This window comes from Bos indicus, chromosome 16, assembly GCF_029378745.1.
Source record: "Bos indicus isolate NIAB-ARS_2022 breed Sahiwal x Tharparkar chromosome 16, NIAB-ARS_B.indTharparkar_mat_pri_1.0, whole genome shotgun sequence".
Lineage (NCBI taxonomy): Eukaryota > Metazoa > Chordata > Mammalia > Artiodactyla > Bovidae > Bos > Bos indicus.
This window is the reverse complement of record NC_091775.1, coordinates 22,253,931-22,267,405: the sequence shown is the minus strand read 5'-3', so window position 1 is coordinate 22,267,405 and position 13,475 is coordinate 22,253,931. Positions and strand designations below refer to the sequence as shown.

The 13,475-nt window shown below is 38.9% G+C and overlaps 1 protein-coding gene across 3 annotated transcripts in view; it reads right to left on the bottom strand.

The window, feature by feature from the left end:
- Positions 1 to 1,961: 1,961 nt before the first annotated feature.
- The window catches only part of SPATA17 (spermatogenesis associated 17), a 243,114-nt gene continuing 231,600 nt past the window's right edge, over positions 1,962 to 13,475 (bottom strand). For 2 of the 3 annotated variants that reach the window (XM_019976943.2, XM_019976945.2), the window contains one exon: positions 2,236 to 13,284. The gene's annotated coding sequence lies outside the window, so the exon portion shown is untranslated. The other variant, XM_019976944.2, reaches the window with a different exon arrangement.

The following is a 13,475-nucleotide window of genomic DNA, read 5'->3' as shown; positions in this document are numbered from 1 at the left end:
CCTGATTAGACCCTGACTAATACCTTCTGGTGTCTACGAGTCATTGCAAAGTAACTTATATCAGAGGGATTAAGGATTGCATAATTGTTTTTATTTTTTCCTATGAAATAAAGTAGCCATGTAATCTGCAAATTTTGTTTCCCTTGCCAAGCCTGCTATTAAAAATGCTCCTCTCGATGATAGGTCAGATTTATTGATGTATTACCACAGAGCTCTATTCAGAAAGCTCCTTCAAATCCATGGCTTTCACTAAGCACAGCACCAAAGCCAAAATGACTTCACTGTACAAGCCTCTTTTGAGAGCATTATATCAGAGAGCATGTAAAGCTTTGGGAAAGTGATCTCATTCAATCTCCTTTCTCCTTTTAATCACTCTCAGCTTACCAAAGTCTAAAAGAACTTTCAATGCCCTTTTCCATCTTCTGCTTCTGCGGGGCTGTCATCCTGGGCCTTTTTGAGCAAAGACAGGGTGAAAAAAAGGTGTCTAAATTCAACCTCTCAAAACATGACAGGGAGATTAGACATTTGAAAAATCTTCAGATTTCCTTGACAACTGTAATAAAGGTTTGAAGAAGAAGAAATAGCAGGAATGATGTGGTCACGTCCCCCAAAGCATCCTAAATATTAGTGAGTTTACAAGACCTCGTGCCTTGGAGACTCGTAGGGGCTGAAAGGTAGTTACATCCAGAGAGGCAGAAACAGACGACCTCTTCTAGACCTTGGGTTATTTGGAAATCTCCTTAAATGGGTTTAAATATTGTTTACTTATAAACTGCTATGTGAATAGACAGCCTGTTTGATCAGTTGCTTTAAATGATCTAAAGCCTTTTTGGAAGACTTTTTTAATGAGGAAAAATGAATGCCAGGTTTAGGACATATTCCATAATTTACTACTGTGAATGATTTTGAAGTAAATATGTTTATTGTTAGAGATCCCAGGGTGATAGCTAGTTTTCTGTCTTTCAGTAACCTGCATGTCTGCATGCTTTATTATTTGGCTGCATCATAATACTCCATGGGCTTCTCAGGTGGCTCAGTGGTAAAGAATCTGCCTACCAATGAAGGAGATGCAGGAGATGCAGGTTCAATCTTTGGGTTAGGAAGATCCCCTGGAGAAGGGAATGGCAACCCACTCCAGTATTCTTGCCTACAGAATCCCATGGACAGAGGAGCTTGGCAGTCCGTGGGGTCACAAAGAGTCAGACACAACTTAGTAAAACGAACAAAAACATGGAATAACAGTGGCATGTTTGTAAACTTCATGCCTTTGAAGTCATCTTCCCATTCGTTCATTCTTGTATGCATTCATTCCTGATTCATTTGTTTTTTAAAATAGCTATATTTTTTAATATTTTATATATTTACATAATGGAACCCTGTCATGGTCCACTGTTTTCAAATGTTCTCTTAGGAGGATGCAAAAAAAAAAAAAAACAAAAACAAAAACGTAACTGAGCTTGAGTTACTAAAAATGGTATTTAAATAATGACTTGACTTGGAATGACTCGGATGAAACCAGCCTATAGCTTTGGATATTTCCCTTCTGCTCTGGGTTGGTTTTACAGTTTGTACCACAGGGACAGCATATATTTTTTTTTTCCTAATTCTTCTAGTGAATCACCTCTCTAAGCTCCTTGTCACACTCAGCATATCATTAGATTTCCTTTTTAAAGTGAATTTTGGATAACGAAACACCAGTGGACTTAAGAGAAGTTTGAGTCTGCTCCAATTTTTCTGTACCCAAGTAAAAAAAATATTTCTGAGACTTAATATATCATCTATGAGTTCTGCTGGATTTATCTGCTCGCAGTTTTAGATGTCTGAGAATAAATGCAAAACCACAAGCAAGCAATGGTCATTTGGCCAACCACTTGAGAATATATTCCTGATTCAGTTTTGTGACTCAAAGAATAGGGGATATAAATCCGCTCCTTATTTTCAGAATGAACTCACTGCTTCAGTCCTTCCACTGTGTTGCCTTTAATTAGCATTTCTAATCAATCATCTCTGTGTATTGTTCCACGTCCAGAAGTCCACATTAATAACACGTCTGCTTACTTTATAAGAATTTGGTGAGAAGTTTAATTTCAGGATGTGACTCCATCTGGCCTTGCCAACTGTAGAACTACAGAGGGATGAGTTGGTAGTAAAGGGAACACCATCTGTTTCTGAGAATTTAGTTGATCTCTGGCATGGTGAACAGGAACTCAACTGCAAGACTGAAGAGCCAAGATGGAAAACAGAAAAGTGAAGAGTTTATTGGGTCTTCTGTGTTATTAGGAGCACACTTTTCACAAGATGGATCAACATCATAACCAATGAGCAAAAGGTTTACATTATTCTGCAAGTCACTTGGAAGAAATCACATTCCATATATATATTTGTCTTTTCTGTCCTCCTCTTTGCTAACAACCAGTTGTTAAAAGGAACTATATACTTTATGTATATATATATATATATACATATATATATATACACACACACACACACACACACACACATATATATTTCTTTAAAGTAATAACCTGTTGATCCATTGAATCAATTGGGCACATACAATACAACATGAATCAAAAGTTTAGCTAGTTAGCTCAGTCTATCGTGGTGCTATGTTAATAATCCCAAAGTCCTAAACCTTACTTTTTACAATCATAGGAAGGGATTTCATTTCATAACCAGAACTCCATTCTTATCCTTAGCTAAGGAGCTCAGAGATGCCATGAAATAGAGATGATGCAACCACCACATTTAGTCAAGAGGACTTCTAAGTTCATGTCCTCGTTATGATGACCTAGCTGAATTATGGACTTCCCTGGTAGCTCAACTGGTAAAGAATCTGCCTGCAATGCAGGAGACCTGGGTTCAATCACTGGGTTGGGAAGATCTCCTGGAGGAGGGCATGGCAACCCACTCCAGTATTCTTGCCTGGAGAATCCCCATGGACAGAGGAGCCTGGCGGGCTGTGTGCAGTCCATGGAATCACAGAGTCGGACATGACTGAGCAACTAAGCACAGCACAGCACAGCTGAATTACAACCATGAACAGAAGCACATGACAAAAATCAGTGAGAATGGTTTGGTTACTGGATGAAACTGGAAGCAACTGAAAGCACCAGTGATAAAGAAAAGCAATTCAAATAAGCTTTTTCTCTCTAACCGTCTGACATCATCTTCAGGGACAGTGTTTGAAGGTGATGATAAAGGCCTCTCTGAACGCTCTTTTCCTTAGGCCTCTGTGACAGTCTACATTATTCCACTTTTTTTCCTTTACATTCTCTTCTCTCCTCTGTTCCTAGGCTTCCTTTTTAACTACTTTGGTGAACTAATTCCCTGTCAGTAATTCAGACTTAATCTACATCCTGACTGATGCCTAAATCTGTAGTTTTGGTCCTGACTTTTCACCAGAACCACCACTTCATAACTTCACATTCTATCAGACATTTTCACTGAAATATCATATACTCACTTCAAAGTAAACTTATGACAGACTTAATCATCTTCCCTCCTAAACCAGGCTCTTTAGCAAGATTTACATGGTACCAACACTCTTTGAGTCAACAGGACTCCTTATCAAGAATTCTTACCCATTTTGCCACCAAGGCCTTCTTTCAGGCCAACTATCTCCCTGGAGTCCCCCCTCCCCCCGCCCCCGACTGGAAGATTTACTCACGTAATAGTTCTTCCATTCTTATTAAGCAAAGGCATTTGGGCCATCGTTCTAAGTAAACAAACTCTTGTTATAGTGATTTCTAGCCATAAGCAGAGATACTTGATGTTTCTTTGGTCTGTGCCACCAGCAAGCATATACGGAATATATAAGCCAAGTGAGGAGAAATGCAGCGCTTTGTTATTGTTTGAAGGCAACCTGACTATTTTAAAAAATAAAATAAAACCTAACAAGTTTAACACAGATTTATCACAGATAGGCCCTCTATTTTCACACCCTAACTTCTTCCCAGAAGCTTGCACCCAGAGAAAGAGACACAAACTTGTATTGATAATTATCCATCCATAAATTGCAAAGGCTTCCTGGTGCTGACAGATGGAGAAATATGTAGTCTGGGTGGCCTCTCTGAAGTTTGGCAGTAGATGAGCATGATCTCATGCAACAAAGAGAGAACATTCTCCAGTTCTCTTGGCAGAAGGTGAAGATGAGTGTAAAAGGAGATTAAGCTTCTAAGCAAGATCTTCTTCTAAAAACCTTCTTTCAGTATTTCATAAAGAAATAGCTCTCCTAAATGAAACCTGCTGTGAACAGAAAGCATACATAGCTGTCAAGGGAGGATATTCTGGACTGTGGGTGTTTGACACAAGCTGTGAAATATATAGACTTGAATAAAAATGAATAGAAACTAATTAATCCTTTCTTAAACCAAGCCAAACAAAAGTTCTGACATAATGTTTACAGATACCACTCAGTCATTCACTTTTACTGCCTTCTTCTCTTAATAATCTAGCACTGAGATTCTTGCCAAATGTGGGTATTTTGCTTCCAATGATCTGCTCAGAAACAGTTATTTTTAATGGAATCTGCATCATCAAGGGCATGGTTGACATCCTGTATAATTCCTTAATTTAATTCGAAGGAAACACTGACATCAACCTTGGACTAGTACCCAAACTAGAGCGTGTTCAAATTAATAAAGAGCTTTAATCCACTCTCCACCTTCATCTTCACTGAATTTTATCATATTGAAACCAAAATCCCAACAATAACAAATAGGGTTAAATTCATGGTTCAATTCACATTCCAAAGGCTTCCCAGGTTATTCAGTGGTAAAGATTCTGCCTGTCAATGCAGGAGACATGGGTTCAATCCCTGGGTCAGGAAGATCCCCTGGAGGAGGAAATGGCAACCCTCTCCAGTATTCTTGCTGGGGTAACCCCATGGACAGAGGAGCCTGGGATCTCCTCAGTCCAGGGGTTTGCAAAGAGTTGGGCACAGTAGAAGCAACTTAGCACAGCACACAGCACACAGCACATTCCAATTCAAATGGAATAGTGGCTGCATGGGGAGCCCTGTGGAGAAGGATTCTGAAGTCTGGTCAGTAGAAATGAAGGTTGTGATTAGCGACGTCTGCCATGGAGAGGGAATAGTAAAGACAAACTGAGGATGAAGTTCTGGAACCTACAGACATTTAAGGAGAAAAGAAATCTCAGGTGAGTCATGGTATCTTTTCCAAACGCCTGAAGGACAGCATATGAACAAGAAACTCAATTCATTCTAAAGCACTGAATTAGTACCAATACATGAAGTCTTAGTCTTCAGATAACAAAGAAATCGTACATAATTTAAAAAGCCTCGAATGGAACATACTCTCCTGAGAGGCAGAGTTATTCTCAAGACTTCGGAATACTCAAGCAGGGATATGCATATCTTAGAAACAATCCCAGCAGGTGTGAGAAGTTTTCCTAAGAAGATTTCCTAAAAAGATCAATAATTTTTTAGGAAATTTACCACAGGCCATCAAACCTCAAGCAATGAAAAAAATCACCTTCAAGAGCAGGGTTACTTGTATTGAACTAAAAATAAAGAAAAATATCTAACAATTTCAGGTAAATATGTTTAGTTCTTCCACTGAAATTTCATTCCAATTTGAGGCAATGTCTGCACCCTGTCATAGTATTTTAAAGTATTTTTTAATTAAAAAAATACATTGAAACTGGACATCTTTTAAAATCTCACAATTCAAGATTCTGGTACTTCCCTCATGGTCCAGTGGTTAACACTTCACCTTCTAATATAGGGGTCGTGGGTTCAATCTCTTGTCAAGGAGCTAAGATGCCACATACCTCAAAGCCAAACAACAACAACAACAACAACAAAAAAAAAAACAGAATATAAAACAGAAGCAATATTGTAACAAATTCAATAAAGACTTTAAAAATGGTCCACATTAAAAAAAAATCTTTAAAAAAATATTCTAATGTGTAAATGTGGATATACCTGAATTAACAGTCCTTGCCAAAAATGCAACTTATCAAAGGCCCTGGTACCATAGATTTGAAACCAATTGGTTGCCCTGGAAGGTTAACTATATGATCAGTTAATGTCCCATCAGCAATCAGGGTCTTTGCCACAGAGTGAAGGAGATGGGGAGAAAATCACACAAGACAGAGATGAAAGCTGTGTAGTCAGAAGAAAAAAGCCTTCTTGATTATGCTGTGGACTTTCTGAAGTCTTTAATTCTCCCTCTAGCCCATCTTCAAACTGGCATGTGGGACGTCCTGTAGATGGATGGTGATGCTCATCAGGAGAAGCACGCACATATATCTTGTGGGTTGATTTTTTTATTTGCCAGCTCAAGAGGAGCAGGGAGATTTATTTGGAAGGATGGTAATGAAGGTGGGAAGGCACTAGTTAGACTGCAGTTTCTGTTCCCAATATGTTATTCTCACTTTTTTCCCTCTTCTTGGTGCTGAGCTGGTCTCTTTATTTCTGCTTATTTTTCTTTAAAGGGAGGATATTCTGGTACAATAAGCCAGTGACTTGAGAGAGAACGGCCGTAAAGATGTGGGACCATAGAATTCCCATGTGTAATTTTTGTCGAGATACTTCGAATGCTTTAATGGCATTCTACATTTTTATTCTACACACATGTACTTACACATAATTAGGGACTGTTTGAAATGATTGTTTTCTTTATTCCCAAAATGAGATTTCATGTTCCTTTTCTTGCTGTCTTGCTTTTGCCCTGCCTTATAAAATGAAGTCACTCGCTGCAATGAAAAAACAAAACAAAAACACAACACTTTCTTCCTTCATAACAGTAGGCACAAGGAAATGGGCTGGTTTTGCTGAACCTTAAAAAGTACAGCAAAAGAGATCACCATCACCACCTTGATCTGCGCCAAAGAGTGGAACTGTTCACTAAAAGGAAGGAGAAGATTGATATATGCTCTCGGTTCCAGGATGCTGTTTCCTGCGAAAGAAGCAAAGGCAGGGTCTCCGGAGGACTGTTAGCAACCACCGCCGGGGGTGCCGTTCCAAAATAACAGCGAAGAGCCTGAGCTGATGACCTGTACTAGGTCCAGTCCCAGTTTTGCTATTTTCCATATGACATTTGTTTAGTTACCTGTTCTGGCTTAATTTCATCTGACTATGGGGATAACAAATCCTACGCTTATGGCTTTGGAAATATTAATTAGAATAATTTGAACATTTGAACTACACCATGCAAATGATGCTTAATTCTTAAACATCACTGATTTTCAATGTAAATATTGAGTCAAACAGCCAGATAGATAAGTACATTCAAACACATCTTGAATACCTGAAATCAACTGTAGATGGTTGAAATTTAGTAAAATAAATGTTTTATTATAGAGGTGATTGTTATTTACTTTCTCATTTACCCTTAAGGTTTACATCTCTCTGTCAAGGCTTGTCTCTTATTTTTCTTATTTTTGCAGTTGAATATTATCAAAATATAGGATCAGGGGTTTTTGAATGTAAAATGCTCTATTTCTTATGTGTGTTTGTAGCTTGAGTAATGAAAGCTAAAATGAAAATACAATTACATATGGGTTTTCACTTTATGAGATTACCCTGAACATTTTGTACATGTATGAAATTTAAGTCTTAATAATGTGGCACAAGAAGTCCCGTGTCAAAAGACAGGTATGTACCAAATTTTCTTTTTGAACTTGTGAAGCACCTACCTCTGAAAATAACTCTACATTATTTATTGTGGTTAGGTGTCCAGGGCTAGTACAAAAAATCCAATCCAACACACATCCCAATTTCTCCAAAACGGGAACAAAATTTTAGAAACAAGTTTCATAGTGTTTCTATGAGGGAAAAAAAAAATGAGATTGGAGACTTAACGTTGTGTAACAGAAATAGAAATAGATCTTCCAGCTGCTCCACTCCCATTTTCATTCTAAGCAACTGGTGGTGACTTCTGAGCCTTTCGCAGGGTGAGAGCAGGAGAAGATTTAAGATGGAAAGTCAGTTAGAGGGAGAGGAGAAAGATAGGGATGACAGGAAAATACGGGCATGGAAAGCAGTAGCTGTGTGTCCTTGTTTCAGGCTGTCACACTTTTTTCCTTTCAGTTATCCTCAGGGAGTACTCTGGCAATAAAAATAACAACAATCATTTATTGAGACACTTACGAACTAGAGGCATAGTCTTAAGTGATTTTAACATGTAATCAGTCCTGTTAATAACCCTGAGAGGAAAGTATTATTCTTCTAGTTCTTATAGATGAGAAAACTGAGGTTTAGAGAGGTTAAGAAATGATGCCAAGATCATGCAGAGCTGAGAGACAGAGCCAACCTGCAACAGCCATTAGAGTTGCCCAAACTGCCAACAAAGGGAAGAACCCAGGTCTGGTTGCACTTTGTACGATTTTCACAATGTTTTGACAACTGAAATCTTTGTCAACACCTCAAGCAGAGAATTTTCTTGGAAATATGCCCAGCTTCTCTTGTATTGGGTCTGCCTTCTCATGGGTGGGGCAGGGGAGTGGCTGCCATCTTCAGAGAGAATGGTACTCTCCAGGGCTTTGGTTTGTCTGCCTCCCACCCCCTTCCACTCTTATAGGGGCTCCCTTGTATGGAACAAGTTAGTTTTCTCTTGCTGCTTTAAAGATTCTCTGTTTTTAACCTCTGATTATAAATGTGTCTTGGTGTAGATCTCTTTGGGCTCATCTTATTTGAACTCCCTGGGCTTCCTGGATCTTCTTCCAGAAAGGTCAGGAAAGTTTTCAGCCCTTATTTACTCAAATAAGTTTTCTGCCTCTTTCCATCTCTCTTCTCCTTCTGAGACCCCTATAATGTGAAATTTGTTCCACTTCATGTTGTCCCATAGATCCCTTAGGTTATCTTCACTTTTAAAATTATTTTTTTCTTTTTTCTACTTTGTTTGTTTAGTTACATTGCACTCACTTCCAGGTCACTCATTCTTTTTCAGCTTCCTCTGGGCTGCTGTTGAATTCCTCTAGTATTTTTCAATTCAGCTATTATATTTAGTTTTGTGACTTTCATTTGATATTTGTTATCCTTTCTATCCCTTTGTCAAAGTTCCCTCCAAGTTCATTCACTCTTTCCCTGAGATTGGTTAGCATCTTTATGACCAGAATTTTGGACTCTTTATCAAGTAGATAATATCTTCATTTCAGTAAGGCTTTTCCCCCTCCTACGTTTTATCTTGTTCATTTGTTTTTCATTGCATATAGTCATTGCTTATGAAACATGTAGTGACTCAAGATGCTCTTTAAAAAAAGATTTACTTTGGCTTCTGGACAACGGTTAATGGAAGTGCCAGTCGCCTTAATCTACAGTGTGATAAAGTTGAAGATAGGTTTCCATCTTTGGGATGATGTTACGGACTGAATGTGACTTCTACGCCCTCCAATTCATATGCTGAAGCCCTATCCTTAATGTGAATGCATTTAAAGAAAGAAACTTTAAGCAGGTAATTAAGTTTAAATGAGGTCTTAAAGATGCAGCCCTAAACCAATAAGGACTGGTGTTCTTATTAGAAGAGGAAGAGATTTGGTGTGTGCATGTACAGACGGGAAAGGCCATGCAAAGATACAGTAAGAGAGCAGTCTGCAAGCCAGGAAGAGATGCCTACCAGAAATAAACCATACTGACACTTTTATCTTGAACTTCCTGCCTCCAGTACTATGAGAAGTTAAATTTCTGTTGTTGAAGCCAGGCAGTCTGCGCTATTCTGTTACGGCTACCTGAGCAAACTAATACAGGTGATGATGTATTTTTTGTCTGCTCTAACACTAGGATAGAACCCCATCCCATTCTGAATGTTGTCAAGGTAGATGCCTTTGAACATCCACAGTGCTCTTGATGTGTTAATGGTCAATATTCACACAAAGTTCATTTAGGTGAATAAGATGGGTGATGGAGTTATCACCAGTTTTAATCAAACACTAGGTCTTGCTAATTTCCTTGAGTAGCTCATATAGGGAATGTAGGAACGAAAGTATATATAAGTTGATGAATTGATAGTTAAATAGTTTTTCAGAAGAAACAGACTGCTTCCCCTAGTTATATTCTCTAATAAGATGCCATATCTCATTCTTCTTTCTCGTCAGTGTGAAGTCATATTTGGTTCATCTGGATACCTCTATAGTTATCAGAAATGTATGTATGGGGTGGGCAGGGGTGTGGGATGATGAAAAATGAATATATTACATAAATTGGCTACAGAGCACTTGAATCATTCAAGAGTTTGGGTATCAGTGAGACAGATAAAACTGGCATTCTGAATCATGAAATACTTTGCAGTTCTCAAGAATGTATCAACAGCAGGAATTCTTTTTCTTGGGTGTAGTGTTATAACACGAGAGAGAGAGAGAGAAGGATAGAGAGGAAGGTAGTTCACTACAGGTGAAACTTGCAGACTGGAGCAGGCAATTCACAATTTTGTATTACCCACAGTTTTGCTTCTGAGTTTCCAGGACAGGTAACTTTGGAGCACTAAGGCTATGCAATAGCTCATAAGCTAATGCTGAAAGTTATTTTAAAAGAATGGATTCCCTGAATATTGTGAGTACAAGTAGCACACTTATAGTAAGATTCCAGTCTCTTAAGATTATTATTAGAAAAGAGCAGGAATTATTGATTCCATTACAATAAAGTAATAAATCCTATAAAAAAAGAAAAAAAAATAATCGGGGTAGAGTGAAACTAGGTTTAGTAAAGTTAGAAACCATCACAACAAGAGGCCAAGTTATACACTCCCCACTTACCAATAACATCCTGTTTTTTTCTTTCATCAGTGGCTTCTAGAGTAAATGAAATTTGATAGTTGAATCATCCATTTTGTTATCTGGTACAAATTCAATGCAGGCTTCCCAGGTGGCGCTAGTGGTAAAGAATCTCCCTGCCCATGCAGGAGACATTAGAGATGTGACCCTGGGTTGGGAAGCTCCCCTGGAGGAGGGCACGGCAACCCACGCCAGTATTCTTGCCTGGAGAATCCCATGAACAGAGGAGCCTGACAGGCTACAGTCAATGGGGCCGCGAATAGTCAGACACGATGAAGCAACTTAGCATACATGCACGCACAGACTCAATGCATAAAGTTTCGGAGGACTCTGATCTGTTCTGAATCTATCTACTTCTACTCAACTTCTTACACTTCACAGCATAAAATAATTCATAACATCCAATAACATATTTTTCTATTCTACTTCTATGCCCCTACCCCCAAATGTAGCAAATCTCTCCTTGCAATAAATGTCTTATTTTTAAAAGTTTGTTATTATTAACTTATTTGAGTTTTCTACAAACCTGCACTTATTATCGGAGAAGGCAATGGCACCCCACTCCAGTACTCTTGCCTGGAAAATCCCATGGATGGAGGAGCCTGGTAGGCTGCAGTCCATGGGGTCTCGAAGAGTCAGACACAACTGAGTGACTTCACTTTTACTTTTCACTTTCATGCATTGGAGAAGGAAATGGCAACCCACTCCAGTGTTCTTGCCTGGAGAATCCCAGGGACGGGGGAGCCTGGTGGCTGCTGTCTATGGGGTCACATAGAGTCAGACACGACTGAAGCGACTTAGCAGCAGCAGTAGCAGCACTTATAATTCCCAATATATTTACCAAATTTGGCTCTAAATGAATGGTAACTGTTTTTTAAAAGAAAAGGATAGAAAAGGATCGACAATGATTTTTTAAAAATGAATCTTTTTCAGATGTTGCTGTTGTTTGGTTGCTAAGTCATGTCTGACTCGTTGCAGCCCTATGGACTGCAGCACGCCAGGCTTCCCTGTCCTTCATTATCCCCCAGAGTTTGTTCAGATTCGTGTCCACTGAGTCACTGATGCTACCTAACCATCTCATCCTCTGCCACTTCCTTCTTCTGCCTTCAATCTTTCCCAGCATCAAGGTCTTTCCCAGTGAGTCAGTTCTTCACATCAGGTGGCCAAAGTACTGGAGCTTCAGCTTCAGCATCAGTCCCTCCAATGAATATTCAGGACTGATTTCCTTTAGGATGGACTGGTTTGCTCTTCTTGGTGTCCAAGGGAGTCTCAAGAGTCTTCTTCAGCACAATTTTAAAGCATCAATTCCTTGGCACTCAGCCTTCTTTATATCCAACTCTCACATCCATACACGACTACTCGAAAAACCATAGCTTTGACTATATGGACCTTTGTTGACAAAGTGATGTCTTTGCTTCTTAATCCTCTTCATATAAAACTTCACAAATTATAAGCTCTTACACAATACCTCATAAAACCAAACAGTTTAAAAAATTCTAGCTTAGACTATCATAATGAGAAGGGCAACATTACAGACTGAATCATAAGACTTGTCATGTAACTTTGAAGTAGGCAATGTTCAGACTTTTTCTAATTCTAGCAATTGTCTTACAAGTTCATGCTAAGGTTGGAATTAACAAATAATGGCCCAGGATCTCCAAAATACCTAGCAGATTGTTAATTGTTATTAAAGATTCAAAGGGCTAGGAGGAATACTCTACAATTTCATAATCAAATGAATCAGATACTTGCTTTTCAATCAGAAGTCACTTACTAAGTGAAGACAATGAGCTGGATAGACGCCCACAAGCAGATGCTCCCTGTTCAGCAAAGAACTGCAAAAGTCTTTTGTATCTGAGGGTGTCTACATGTCTGCTCCATGCTCACTGGTCTATGCGTACGTGTCTCAAGTTCAACATCCCAGGAGGGCTCTAAGTGGTCTGACAAATCGCTGTTTCCCTCAGAGCACAGCCTTCATACCAAACTACTTTAAACCACTCATTCTTTAAACCATTTATCACTCACTCTTCATGCTAGCTGCCCTTTTTTTTGGGCTCCCAACACTGGCTCACCACTTGTGACTAGGGCAATGGTGTCAGGCCATTTCAGTGGAACCATTTATGGTACTTTTGGTCACCAGGGGTTATGGTTGTGACAGACATTCTCAGAGGTAAAAGACCCACTACACTATATATATATATATATTTTTTTTTTTTTTTCCTCACTGGAGTTAATTCATGAGTAGTCAGCTGTAAAATATTACATTTATTGAATCATCATAATTATGGTTTAAGTGTATTTTCTGTAGGATCCTCATTTGTATTTTCCTTTTAGACTTGGGGAGTTTTGAACGAACCAGAGATGGTTCCAATTAAGGGGAAGGGAGAGAACAGAGAGAGAGAGAGAGAATGGGAAACACTTCAGAGGCTGAGAGATTTGAGTCAAGGTTATTCAGGTGCCATCAAAGTAGAATCCAGGATTCCATGCAGTGGGGTCTTCTATTCAACACACTTCACACCATAATCTCATTTTTACATTTTGTCTTGTTGTCTAAAATCAAAACAGCAAAATCAAAAGAATAAAAATAACAGGAGTTCTCAAATTCTCTATTTAAATATTCCTCACTTAGAGTTGGAGAAGGCAATGGCACCCCACTCCAGTACTCTTGCCTGGAAAATCCCATGGATGGAGGAGCCTGGTAGGCTGCAGTCCATGGGGTCGCTAAGAGTCGGGCACGACTG